The sequence below is a fragment of the Fringilla coelebs genome, assembly GCF_963513975.1.
Source record: "Fringilla coelebs genome assembly, chromosome: 2".
NCBI lineage: Eukaryota > Metazoa > Chordata > Aves > Passeriformes > Fringillidae > Fringilla > Fringilla coelebs.
In genome coordinates, this window is record NC_140029.1 from 63,272,224 (window position 1) to 63,286,740 (window position 14,517).

Below are 14,517 nucleotides of genomic sequence, written 5' to 3' on the forward strand. Positions count from 1 at the left end.
AACAGGTTTAGTTGTGCAATGCTGAATATCAAGAGGAGAAGCTTTAGCATACTAAAAAGATTCCCCCACCCTCTAAAACCTGGAAACTAAAGAACATCCCCCACAGGATTTCATGCTATTCTTACAAATCCCAAGATATCAACATTTTGATAGTTTGGCAGTTTATTGGGGTGGAGGGGAACTAAAAACAAGTTAATTATATAATCTATATCGTAAAGCTGTTACACTTTAACTCAAAGCATTTAGCTTTACGGCAGAGCAATATAAAAAGTGCCCAACAACACTTCTAAAACCTCATAAATAAGATGCTTTACAGTAACTTCATATTTCTGTGTTATTCTGTGAGTCCACAGATACTCAATTTCTTCAGAATCCCTGCAAGAGCACTGTGGCCACTTCAGATTAATGCAAATGAATTTTTCTTCATGGAGTAGATCCCAAATACAGACACATAACACACACACTTTCTCTCTCTGTGTAATCTCAGAGGGACACAAGCTTGGAACTGAGCCTGTGTACCAGTCCCCCCAAAACAGCTACAAGCACCAAAAGCCAAATTAACATTTGGCTGCTCATCCAAATAAAAAATAAGGCAAAAAAGAAGGGATACAGACTATGGAGGAGCAGGTGGTTTTCCCTACAGCCATGTAAAAAGCAGCAAAGCTTCTGGCCTCTCCCAGGACTAGAAAATTGATATTTCTTCAGTGAAGTGTGGAAAACAGAGAGCACCAAGATGCAGTGGCTGACCTGTAGCTGCATTTTAGCTGAAGTGAGTGGAAGAATTTAAATGGATGCTTTATATAAGCTACTCCTAAAAATGCAGACATGTCTTCAACAATTATGTTCCCCTCTTCTTCCTCCTAGCTCCCTCTAGCGCTTTTAAGGACATACGGCTTTTCCCTCCTGATTTGTTTAATGCAAATACAGTTGCTAAGATGATGTTTGGTTTAGCTGAGGTTTGGGGGGTTTTTAAGACCTGCAACAGCTCTTATAAACTGCTCATGAGATTTTACTGAATGTGTTATTCATGTGTGCAATCACTCCAGAAACCAAGCACTGACACTGGCCTTTCAACCAGAAACTTTTGTTATTTAAACTTTATCTACAGGCCAGTGTATTTAAAAGTTTAGTCATTTTAAAGGCATCCAGTTCCATCATTAGAGAAAGTCAACTAAAATTAATCCCTTTCCTTGAGCATTCCCACTCCCAAGTGCATTGCGTCTAAACAGAAGGTTACTACAGCCCAACGGCTGAAAAATATAAAATATTAAAATTTTATGTCTGCCCTAAAGTCACTTATAAAATGTTAATTGTGTCCCTTATCTACTGTGTCCCAACATAAAACACAAATAAGAACCATAGCTGCACTCCCACTTTTATGAGTGGAGGAACACAGCCTGATGACCACATCAGGCTTTTTACCTGCAGACTCATGCAAACAGAAACTAGCCCCCCAAAATCAGTGACTGCCTGAAGAGCCAAGCAGGTATTTTTAAAATAATTAAAGCTTTCACCTCTCCAAACTGCTTCCATCTCAGTTCTGTACAGTCAATCACCTTAGTGGCCATGTTTGTTTGTTTGTTTGTTTCCTTAAGGTCCATTCACAGAATTAAAAATGGGAAGAGAAAAGACCATTTCAAGAGGTGCAACAAAAAGAGCTTTGCTGAAGACCTAAAACTGCTCATCACATGTGTGCCAATCTTGCAGTTTCTATAGCAGCACACTAAAAACACACTTTTCTTCATGGAATTGAATTTTAAGTGTATAAAAGCATTTATCTGTGATCTCCGCTTTCTGAAACAGTCAAACAATATTAATAGTGTTTAGTCTCCTTGAAAGTATTGAATTTAGTTACTGATCTCCACATAACTTCACCAAGCACTTTTCTTAATGTTAGGCAGAGCAGAGTACTGCAGGTTAAGACATTCCCTGCCACCAGGCTCACTAACCAAAAAGCTCTATAGAAGTTCCCTACAACTTCCTTGCTGGTTAAAGACAACAGAGCTTTAATCTTCCTAAGAGTGCTTGAAGCTGAAAGCTGAAAGTTATTGCATATTTACCTCAGCAATGGTGATATGCTGTGAAAATGCTGGGCAGATCAACTTCCCTTTGATGTCTATAATTTCTTGAAACACAATGTATGAATGTTTCTGACAAGCTGGAAGGCAGTTTGGGATTTAAGACTTTTCCTCTACTGACCACTACTACAGAAGGCTAAAGCATCTTTCATCAGATGCTTTCCAGATGACTTGCAGACAAACAAAATTAAGCTAAATTTAAAACACAAGTTAAATGCTCCTGTGAGGCGCTCACTGAAACACCCAATTCAGTATGAGGAAAATGAGGTGACATCAAGCAAACACCCAAAGGTGTGCACTCCAAAATATACTGTTAAAGAATACCAGGAGATAGGAATCATCATTCTGGATCAGACAAAGCTCCATTAAATCCTACCTCTAAGAGGGGCTGACACCAAGAGCAAAGTAGAAAAAGAAACATATGCCATAGGAAGGGCTACTCTACTCTTCTTCTGCTTCTGGCAATCAGCACCTTTGAGGTTTCCTGAAGCATCATCCAAAATCACCATGAAGGATAGTTACACACCTTTCACTTTAAAGATCCCAAAGGAGCACTGTTCCCCTTCTAGGGGGATTCTTAAATCCCTTCTGCATACTCAGATACAACAGATTGCTCAAGATTGCTTCTGACTGTCAAGACTGAGCGGCCAAGACAGCTCAGAGACTGCTATTTCCTGTGTATGAGGGACCAAACAAGACAATCTCCAGCATCAATTTATTGCATTCCAGTTAGTTCCTTCTTCAGGGCAGCAAAGCCAGGATTTACCTGCAGAACCATTGTATTTTTCAAGTGGTCACCCCAAGACAAGAGAACAAGTACTACCAGAAAGTCCCATACAGAGGCATGGTATTATATCCATGAATAAGATGAGTTCAGATCTAAGAAATGTCAGCTCCTATTCATGTCACACTATGTGATCTTGGAAAAGCCACTTAGTCTCCCCACTGGAAAATTTATGCATTCAACACCATAAGGTGCTTTGACACTGCAGTGATGGAACCCAAACAAACACAGCAGACAGAACCCAGCTTACTTGTGTCCTTTTCCTGCAGGCTGGAATAACAGTCCTGAAGTTTGTGTGATTCAGATCTCCAGAAACCATGCCCACAGACACAATAAACTTCTGAGTCTCTTCTCACACAGGTTAAGAATTCTACTCAAGCAGAACAGTCAAAACAAAACCAGAACAATACTAGGCTAAAAGTCTAAACTGCTACTCTTAGATGAAGAACTACAGTTTTTTCCCAGTGTCAAATAATGAAAGTCAAGCCAAGCATTACTATAATTCTTGAAAAACAACTGTAATACTTAAGCAAGTGTTGCCCTAAATTGACTTGCCTAAAGTCACACAAGAAAATCTCTTGTGCCAACACTGCTCCCCTGGAGAAAGAAAACCCACATCTTCTCACATTTTGTTCTTCACCAGTTTTGTCTTGCAACAACATCAATTTAACATATTGGAAAAGGATAGGGAACCTTGAGAACTCATCAAGCTCAAGCTGCACAAGGAGAGATTGTCTTCACAAGTACCCCAAAGTCATTCCTCCTGACAAACAATTAAGTATATTCATCGCTTGTCAGATTGCAAACATATTTGCCTTCATGTGACAGATACATGGCCAGTTGATGAAACAAAGGGTGTTTGCACTTCTCTGTCCCACAGTAAGTATTTTACCATCACTTTAATGTTATCTTCCTGTTAGGTGGTGAACAGTTCCTGTAGTCACAAAGCCCCTGTCTCACATTTTAGTAACATATTTTTCTGGTCCCAGGAAGGAACCTCCAGTGCCTTCCTAAAGACCTCTGTAGTACATTCTGGCCAAAAATTGACTATATTGAGCAAATTAACCTGTAGGGTATTCTTTGAAGTCCCCAGTGGGGAAAACGTGTCCATGCACATTCCCACACCACTAAAAATCCATCTGCTGTTCCCCCCATCCCTGTTGCCCAACAACTGACATTACAAATTAATTATTATGTCAGACACATACAACTACAAAGTGTCCAATTAAGAGTTGAGTTCCTTTTGTTTTAATTAATAAACCAGGGTTATGCCCTGAAGTCCTTAAATGGCAGCAGGCATGCTGCAGACTGGCATTTTTTAGCCAAGTCTGTTCTGAACAAGGACCAACATGAGCAGTGTATTCATCTTCTAGACAATTTCTGTTCTGGACGGAGAGCAGCTCTGGCACCTGGGTGTGCTTTGATTCAACTCCATTTCTGTGTAGCCTCAACAGTGGAGATCTCTCACAGGCTCTGGATACCTGGGAGAAAACCACTCAGCACATGACATAAATGGCAAGCTCTAGATATATAGATTGTAACAGGTCAAATATACTCACAGAAATCTTCTTGGCAAACATCACTCCTCAAGACATCTCCTAATGAAATATGGCAGCTTCAACATCACACAGCACACAGACCTAAACTCACAAACTTTGTCACACCCTCTGAAAATAGTTTAAGAAATCGACTTTCTCAGGCTTTCTCACATACCTGTTCCCTTCCCACAGAAGCAATTGATAATTTTCTTCTCTGCATGGGCTTTGGCAGTGTGCATTCACAAAATAAATTTATCTGCCATCAAAATCTACATTTCTGAAGGGTAAAAGACTGCTACTGTCCACTTCTAAAAGTCATGTTTAGCACTGAAAATAAGTAAGGTGTACGCCTCTCAAATGAAAAAAGAGTCTCAAGCTGTAGCAGCCCAGACATGAGAAGTTATCTATTATCTTTGCAAAAAAATATTTTTAGCTAGATGCTATCTGAGCCTGATCACCTGCAGAACATGTTTTCTAATATATTTGCATGCAGCACCTTGAATCTATGACAGCTCTAGGCCCAATAGCACAATTCAGACAGAAAAGCCTCAAAACTGTTTCTTTCAGAACTGCAATGCTCATAAGGACATAAAATTATGTCTGGCATTGTGGCAAATTTTGGAGTTTCCACCCAAGTACCCCTGAAAAGAAATGGCTTGTTTTCTGAGAGCAGGCAGAACGCCGTGAGAAGGTCACCCAGCAAGAGTCGAATCAGTTCAGCTTTCCATGACCACAGCAAGACAGTCTCCCCTAGCTGTCATCATGGGATGAAATTACTTTCACAAGCATAAGAACTTCCATTGAAATATTTCAGCACACAAAGGCCTGTATCCAGAGAGCTGCATTGCAGCCAGGTAACCAAAGATGTGAACATAAGCTATTTAATACCTTGTCATTTAGCCCAACAACAACATTACCTATTTTCATGTTTTTTCAATTAAAAAAAAAAACAAACTAAAAACAGATGACATAGAAGTTCAAAAGTAATAAATAGTATGACACTGTGACAATTTACACAGACTGGCTTTTCTTTCAAAACTAAAGACAGTTCTATATGATTCCTACACTTACAAAATAAGACCTTATTTGGATTTAAAATAAGTTTGAAATAGATTTTTTTGTCCTTATCAAAACAATAAATGAATGTTGTTACTATCAGCAAAGGAGTTCAAAAAATTCAAATATTAACTCTGGTTCCCCAAAGCTTAACAGCTTCTTAAACAAGAGCAGCTTTTTAAAAGATTTTGTATTTTAACACTAATTTCAAGTGCTGAAGAATCTGTGAAACCCATTAATAGCACAGTGCAACAGTTAACTGGTTACCACTTTCAATGTTTTGGGTTTTTTTCATTTTCTGAAACTTCATATTCTGCTTTACTTTCTGCTCCCTGAAGCCATGATTCTTGTGTTCCCAAACGTGCTCTTTGAAGGCTCTTCATTTTATTCATGCATAGGTATGTGTCTAAATCACTTCAACAAACTCAGAATTTACTTCTTCATCACCACCTTCATGAAGTGTACACATAGTTTTCTGACACCTACAACCAGTACTGACTTCAATTAAAAAATGTCTTGAAATCAAACCTGATTGTATTATGGAAGCAAGATCATTAATACTGCAAAAGAAATCTCCCACTCTGCATTCAGTGTTTTCAACTCCTGTCAGCTCTTGGCTATCACTTATCTACAGGGAGTGCAGTCCACTTGTCCACTGCCTGTTGCCCATGAGTCTTGACACATTTAAGTATTTTCAGATACTGTTCCTCATCTTTTAAGGCATATCCAGCCTCTTCCCATGGTTATTAACTTCAAAAATCTTTGAGTCCATCTTTTGAAAGAGTCAGCCAAGATGCTCTTTGATTCAATCAAATACATGAGGCTATGCCATCACTTATCATCTTTCTACTCTGTGTGGCCTAGATAAAACTGTCAGAAAGGATTGTGCATTTCCTTTCAACTGTGTGTTCATTTGGGGATTTTATTTATTTATTTTTTGCAAACAAACATCCAATTACTGAACGTCAAAAAATTATATATAAATTAAAATATTCTTATTGACAGTAGTATTTTCAAGATTGAGTTTCTTAGCCAGAATACATCAAACCCATAATCAGAAATACTAGACATTTTATAATATGTTTCCTATTAACGATGTTGAATATTTTACTTCATGACAATCCTTAAAATTTTGGAGTTTTACATTAGACATTAAAAAAAAACCTCTCAGCCTCCATAAATTTTCATAAGTGTTCTTTCAGTCTTTACTTACTGCTGGAATATGATGCATTTGTTCACAGTTATGAGATTATTTGCAATATTTATCTTCATTCTCACTACAGAAATATGGAACAGTTCTGTATTTTCAGCATCATTGCTGGCAACTTTAGCACAGCCATCAGACAAATGTCACTGTTCTTTTTGCTCTTGGTATTTTTAAACTTCTTATTAGCCTTAAATCCTAAAGAAAATCCAGTGAGTTTTCTGTAATCATCTCTATAAAAGTTACTTGTACTAATTCCTATGTATTGGCTGCTGCCTTGGAACCACTTCTAAATCAAGATGTGACTCTCCCTTTGCTGAAACCATCTTTTTGTATTTGCACCTATTCCAGAGAGCCATCATGTTCCCACATCCCCAGGTGCACCCCAGCTTTGGGGGACACTCTTGTAGGCAGGGCTAGGAGTGTATCAGTGATGTAGCAGCACATCACATCACATCACATCACATCACATCACATCACATCACATCACATCACATCACATCACATCACATCACACAGAGGAGATTTGCTGAGTCCCTCAAGTTTTTGCAGCAGTCTTCTCCCATGGCCTGATGACCTGTGCTGAACATTAGGAACCCTGGTGAGGAAACAGTTTACAGTGTGGAGAGAGTTCAGCAAGGGAGGAAAAACAATGGATGACATCGCTGTGCATTTTTAACTAGCACTTAACTGCTGCCCGAGCAACCAGAATAGCTTAAGAATATCTCAGCAAATCCTCTGCTAGCATCTTCCCTTCCCTGACAAAAGGGTGGAACACTGAAGAATTGTAGAGGAGTGTATCTCCTCTCATTAATGCTGCTTTCTTGAAGGGAAAAACTTTTCCAACCAACACACAACCTAAAGACCACCAAGCCAGCTTGACCTCAGAGTACATTCGATCCTGTCCTCATTCAAACTGCCTTCAACCTAGAGCACTTTATCTTTTACTTCCATATTTTGCCCAAGGCTGTGTGTGATGCTTGCAAACAGAGCAGTACAGATGTTGCAAGCAGATACAGACCTAAACATGGATTGTAATGTAAAAGACAAGCCCTATTAATGGTCTGCAGATAAGTAGGACCAAAGGTCAACACAATTCCTAAGTAATAAGCTTTTATTTAGAAGATTCAGCCTTTTTTGGCTCATTTACTTAAACTAATTTGTAAAAAAAAAAAAAAAATTACCCCTCCCCCCACAGATTTTTCCCAGGGACTATATGGTATACACAATATGTGCCCTAACAGAGGACTACAACCAGCATGCAGTCCTGCACCCACTCTATAAGGTTCAATTTGGTGCTTATTTCTAACAACAAATTAATCATATATTGCAGACAGCTTCTCTTGTAGCCATAAACAACAGGGAGTGAATGACCACCATGAACTGGTAGTCCAAAATAAGTTTTGCTTATTTGCAGAAGTGAAAAAGAACTGTCTGACTGCCAGTGAACTGCAGAAAGTGAGAGTACACAATTAAAAGGTACACTTGAAGAGGGAAAGCTGATACAGCCATGCCTCCCTGCTGACATATGAAAATAGGCAAAACAAAGAGCTGAATGCTCAGGACACTACAGCTGCTAGACAGGAGCCCTTCCCACATAATATTAATCTCTCTACATTCAGCAGTATCCAGTGCCTGGACTTACAAAGCCGCACACAACTTCCTTCCCACACTCAAGAGCAAACAAACTGCATTTTTTGCTGCAATAAATTTGTATGTATCAATTTGTACAAGTGTCTTTGTGCCACATTGACACAGTATCTTTAAGAGAGACCACCCAAAGATAAGCTGTCTCCACATTTCAAAACCCAGTTATGCAGCAGTACTTTCTTCCATCTTAATTATTGTCTCTTGCAGCAGGAAAAGCAAGGTACAAACATTACTGTGATATCAGAAAGGGTGTTTTTAACTCATGTTGTAAAATAATTTTAAAATGTTGTTTCACAGTTTATCAAGTTGCTCTAAGGACACCTTGCTGTCAAAATGAGAATTCTAGCCCTTACTGCAATCACCTCCCTTGCATCAGTTCTAGGAATGACATGACTGCAGAGGGAGGCAGATCAGCCTGCTGGGCACCATGAAAATGTAACAGCCAGAAGAAAACAAACCCCCTCTTACCTCCCCTAAAAGTGCAGCTTTTGGACAAGTGAGGAGAAGTGTGGAGGACGTTCTAAATGTAAATTGTGTGAAATTTTTGAACTACCTCTATCAATACGGACAATATTAAAAGAACAAAGGAAAAAATAATCCATCCAATTACAAAAGTCTTAGTAGGGGTGTGCAATTTTAAAATATTTCTACAATATCTGTCAGGCAAAACAGTTTTTAAAAAAATCCTGTCCCTTTCTGCTGATTTCTACACCCAGGTTGCAACCACACATCTGATCTGTCAATGCAAGGGTTGTAACACCTTGCTATGAATTTGTTAACAAAATAATTTCGTTCTTAAAAACAATTCTTCAGTTTAGGTGAAGGCAAATTATGCTACCAAAAAACTTCTCAACTAACTAGTTCATCACAAACTGGACAGAAACCAATTCCACATAAATTACTGTGATAAACAGCGGTGTTTGGTGGGCTTATTTTTTTTAATGCACATTAAATTTATGTGTCGAGAAGCATTTAATCTTATTAAAGCTTTTTTTTATTTTATACCAGCCTGAATGTAATCTAAATTGTGATTACTTTGTAACAAATAGTATATGTATCCACTTCTGTGAGAGGAATGCCAAATTCATACACTGGAATCACTTGAGGAACACGTCTTCAGAAAAAGGGCTTTTTTTTTTCTTAAGAAGAAAGGGTTACAAAGATTTGGGCCCATGGTTCACTTAGTGAAAGAATGTCAACCATATTTTTAACACAGCTTCTTTGGTTCTAGTCATTCAAGAATTTTACAGGGAAAAAAGGTAACAACAAAGTTAAAGCCAAGCACTTACAAGAGAAACCCATTTGACTGCACTGTCTGCAAAAAAAGGCAGGAGGGGATTTTGATCCAGCACGACTGAGAACACAGAGAGGTCGAGGCTCTGCTGAGTGATAAGACCATCCAAAATAACCTAGATATGGTAAGTATTCTGCCCATACCACCACTTTCCTCATACTGTAAAAGTAGTTGGCTCAAACATTTTAAATTGAGATAAATGACACCAACAATAAAATTAGAAAGCAATCCATTGATTTCTAGATGCTCATTTTGCACCCAGACCACCTCCAATTCCCTGAGTAAAGCACAAATACCAAGTGGCTGCACAGCAAATGAGATGGGAAAAATTATTCAGTTAAATATAGCTGAGCCAAATAAGTTTTTGTGGGTTCTCTGGGGGTTTTTCTTTGTTTGGTTTGGTTTTTTTTTTTTATTTGGTTGGTTCTTTTGGGGTTTGTTTGTTTGTTTTGCTGGAGTTTTCTGTTTGGTTTTTGTTGTTGTTTGATTTGGTTTTTCTTTTGGGGTTTTTTTGGTGGTTTTTTTGTTCTGTTTTGTTTTGTTTTCTTTGGTTGGGGTTTTTTGTATTTTTTTTTGAACCCCAACCAGTCCCATGAGTAATGACACAAAGGAACAGGGCAGTCCAAGAAGTCCAGGAACATCTGGACTGTTTCTTTCTTTGACAGTGCCAATTTTAAACGTTCAGGGGACTGTGGCTTCCCTGACCCTTCAAAACACTTATAAACAAACCCAAATGAAATAAATATAAATAGGACAATACTCCCTCCCATTCTTGCTGCTCCTGTTCCTCACCCCTTACTGTTGGTTTCACACCTCTACAAAGTTAAGCCAAACCAAGCACTGATGCAGCACATTGAACTGGGTTAAGGAAAAAAATCAACTAAAAAATTAGAATTTTCTTCAACTAAATTAATTTCCCCACAGGAAACTGTGACTAAGGACTGTTTTGTCCAGAATATTCTTATGAAGAGCTCTGTTGTTGAGCCTCCACACCACAACACATATCTGCCCTTTTTAGGTTTTAGTCAAATTCCCTTTAGTACATTTGAAACCTTACATGTTTCAGTTTTATTTGAAAAAGGTTGTTTCGCCACACACAATAATGACTTCAGGTTGTTGCCTTGTGTCTCCTTTTGATGGCTTTTATTAGTTCAAGTCCAATTCTTCACCAGGCACTGCCTCTCTTGCCTTTGCACAGCAGCTACCAGGACCAGCACCAGCCCATCAACCTTCTATCAGCTGGCATCACAAGGGCAGCTGCCTCCACACTTGGATTTAAAAGTCAAAATGAAGTTGTAGGGGTCCCCAGAGATCATCTTTTCAGAGTGGGAACACCACAAATTCATTAATTCTTGCAGATTGCTTAATGTCTCCTACGCATTCATGTAATGAAAATAGTTTGTGTGCATACTTTACCCTGCAGGCAAACCCACAAAGAGCCATCAGAAGGGTCAGAATACTTTACAACCACAAGCCTCACTTCAGAAAGTACCAGTGAAAATTTATTTCAGACAAATATATTGCTGTGTTCACATGGAAAAATGAAGATTAAAAGAGTTTTAGGCATCCATTTATTTTGGATTCCTTTCATCATATACATCTACTGCCTGGTTTCCAGAAATCTCAGGCCCTTTCAAGTGCACTTGTAATCACAGGCTTTCAGATCTTGTTAATTCACTCACATCACCCAAAATTAGAGGGCAGAGCCTTAGGTCTTGATCAGTGTGGTGATGCTGTGGCACAGCAAAGGCAACACATGCTGCTCAGCTCGGTCTGACATAACCTAACATCCAAAGCAGTCCTTGCTCTCTGTGCTCACACAGTTGCCTGGAATCTTTGCTGGCAATGAACACCGAGACTGGAAGACAGAAATATGGCTGAAACTGAAAACACCTCTACTAAACAGATTAAATTCACTGCACTACCAGTTTCCAAATACAGACCTTGGAGAAAATGCCAGCCAGTGGATGGTTAAGAGTTTCAGCATTTTGGGCCAGATTCCAAACCCCTCAAACCAGTTAGTAATTAACAGACATCTAGGTCCTCAACATGAAAGAAGTCTATTGTTAAAACAGTGACACAAATTTTTCCTTTCCTTTTCCTAGCCAGTCTCTGCCTGTGTTTTAAGATTCCCTGAGGACTACAACAGCCTATGATTTTAGAACCTCCACTTCTCAAACAGACAATTTGTTAGACTTTTAGTTGCCAAGAATGCAAACATGCTTACACCAGAGGTAGAAGAAAATAAATTTACAGGCTTCTCAGAGACCCAAAATCTCCTCTTTCTTTCATTTAATACCTGGGGAAAAAAATATTTGAATAACCTTCTACCATATCTATAATAGCAAAAGAACTACAAAACATAGTAACAAAACATACTGAGGACCAGTAAATACTCAATTAGTGAGCAACATACCTACAGGGAATATTAGCCTGTGTCTTCACAGATAATGATGTGTTGCAGCAAAATTTCTAAGATAAACCAAAGGCTGCCTCACTAAAACCATTTTGTTTGTAAAGTAGGAATGATCTATGATTTGCAGTGAATTGCCTGTTCCCTGTTCTGTTACCTTACTGAAGACAGACTTGTGAACAACAAGAGACTACATATAAACCACAGAAACTAATCAACGTAATAAAAGAGAAGATTATATTAGAGTTGCATTTTGAAAGGATGAAGTGCAGACATTTATCTATAAGGGAGCAAGTTAAATCACCAAGGATAACAGGGAGAATGTGACAGAGCGGGAGCTGGCAGAAGTATTCAATGGATATGATGACACTTAAAGTCAATAAAACAAAGAGCCAACCCTATCAGAAAAGAACAGAAAGCTCTATCAGAATGAAAAAAAAAAAAAAAAAAAAAAAACCACAAAAAAACCCCATTTTCTGAATGCCCATGGCTTTCCAAAGTCTATGGCTTTGACTGCTTTGCTGTTTGCTGGAGTTTGACGGGTGTGTCTCTACCTCGCCCAAATCTATCTGGTCATACGAGGAAAAGCCCAAATCCCCACTGCATTCACAGTGAAAAAAACATCCCTGGAGAAGAGAACTAGATTAATTCCTTTGAGACCAGGCTCACCTCCTCCCACTCCATAGAGCTACTTGCACTCTGCCTGTCCATGCGATTGGTCATTTTAACTCTCTACATATGACCAGACCTATGTAATGAAAGCTTAATTCAGCAACTCAGTCAACAGCACCATTCTCCAGGACAGTGGGTCCTTTGGCTGTCACCCCGTGGGAGCGCTGCCCTCACCTCTGGGTACAGGTAGTCAGTCCAGGTCCAGACTGCAGAGCCCCAGGAAGCTCACACTGCTGCTGGAGAGCTGCAGGCAGGTTGCTGGGACGTCAGCTCAGCATCGCTTGTGAGCTTCTGCCACCTAACAAGTTTGGGAAGGACTGAGCTTACTGGTTCACTGGCAGAGTTTGCTGCTATGTTGCAGAAAGCCTATCTTACAGTTCCAGGCTAAAAGCAAAATGAAGGGAACTCAGGCATATTTCAGAAGTGCCTCATTAATTTTAAGTCTTTAATTTAGTTTTAAGAAAAATGTATTTACCATTCTTTTTGCTTCAAATAGCAAGCAAAATCTATTTGTACTTTCTAATATATTAATAAAATTCAAAATTTGTCCAAGGCGGGCAGTCATGTTCTTTCAGATTCTTCCAGCACAGGGCTCCATCTTCTCTGAATTTGGTTTATTCCGTATATACAATTGTAAAGGCACAAGTGTTCCCTAACATTCAGCATTCACGAGCACATGTATTAATAATTCAGCAAAGCGAGATTAATCTGCAAGCAGCATCTCATAAGGCAGAATATTCCAGGAGCAAGAAAAGCCTGTGCTCAATTTTAAAATGAACAATTACAAGGGAGAAGTCTCTTTTTAAAAACCTAATGCATTACTATTTTATTGAGAGATTTGCCAGCACATCAGGAGTGCTGAGCCACCCTCTTCCCAGCAATGCTGCTGTGTGTGATTGTCTCGTTCCTACCTGGGGAGCTGGGCAGCTCTCATGGGCTGAACTTCAGCCACAGATGTAGGCACGTCTGTGTGAACATTTAAAAGGTTTTATACAAGCCCAAAGCAGATGCTGGACATCAAAATCTTCTGGAGGATCTTGGGTCAGATGAGCGCTCCATGTCACATAAACAGAGCATTCCTGTCCCCACAATAATCACATTCCTACCGCCCGCCACGAGATCGGCAATATCTACAAGATGGGAAGTATTTTCGCAATTATTTAAGCAGGTTTATTTCTACAGTTTTAAAGTGGCGGCAAAAAAGAAGCGACAAAAAAGCACCCTCCCTGCTTTTTAAGAAGAGATTTTTGCCCCTGTGAAAAACATCTTTACATAGCCACAACACCAACACTCGCAAAGGCAACGCAGCTGAAAATTTTAAAGGGAGATATAAAACTTTATTTCCGCATTTCGAACAGAAAAGGGCAGCGACAATTTAGCGCTCCATACGGCAGCAGGGCAGCTAGCAAGGAAGAAGAGCAGAGGCCAGCAGCGATGTTACGCAATTCGCTCACGTACCGAACGCTTTAATTTACGGTACATTAACGAGCAGACCGCAGACGAACGCTCGCCCCGCTCTCCTCCCGGCCCCAAGATGGCGCCGGCGCCCCCACAGCCCCGCGGACAGCCCGCCCCCCGCCCCGCCCCCTCCAAGATGGCGGACGCACCTCCAGTCCCTCGGCCGTGCCCCCGCCCCGCCTGCGCCGCCTCTCCGCCGCCTCGCGGCCCCGCCCCCTCCCCGCCCTCCCTGCTTCTCCATTGGCCGGTGCTGCCGCCCCTCCTGCCGCCGCAACCAATGGAAAGAGAGGGAGAGGCGGTGCGCGCGTGGCCCCGCCTTATGTGGGGCCGCCCGCATCCAGGTTCTCCCGGGGGCGTTGCGCCCCCTGGC

The 14,517-nt window shown here is 40.1% G+C and overlaps 1 protein-coding gene across 1 annotated transcript in view; it reads right to left on the minus strand.

The window, feature by feature from the left end:
• CAB39L (calcium binding protein 39 like) overlaps positions 1-12,984 on the minus strand; it is a 59,791-nt gene extending 46,807 nt beyond the window's left edge. The window contains exon 1 of the mRNA XM_084200939.1: positions 12,864-12,984. The gene's annotated coding sequence lies outside the window, so the exon portion shown is untranslated. The remainder of the gene's footprint in view (positions 1-12,863) is intronic.
• Between the last annotated feature and the right edge of the window lie 1,533 nt (positions 12,985-14,517).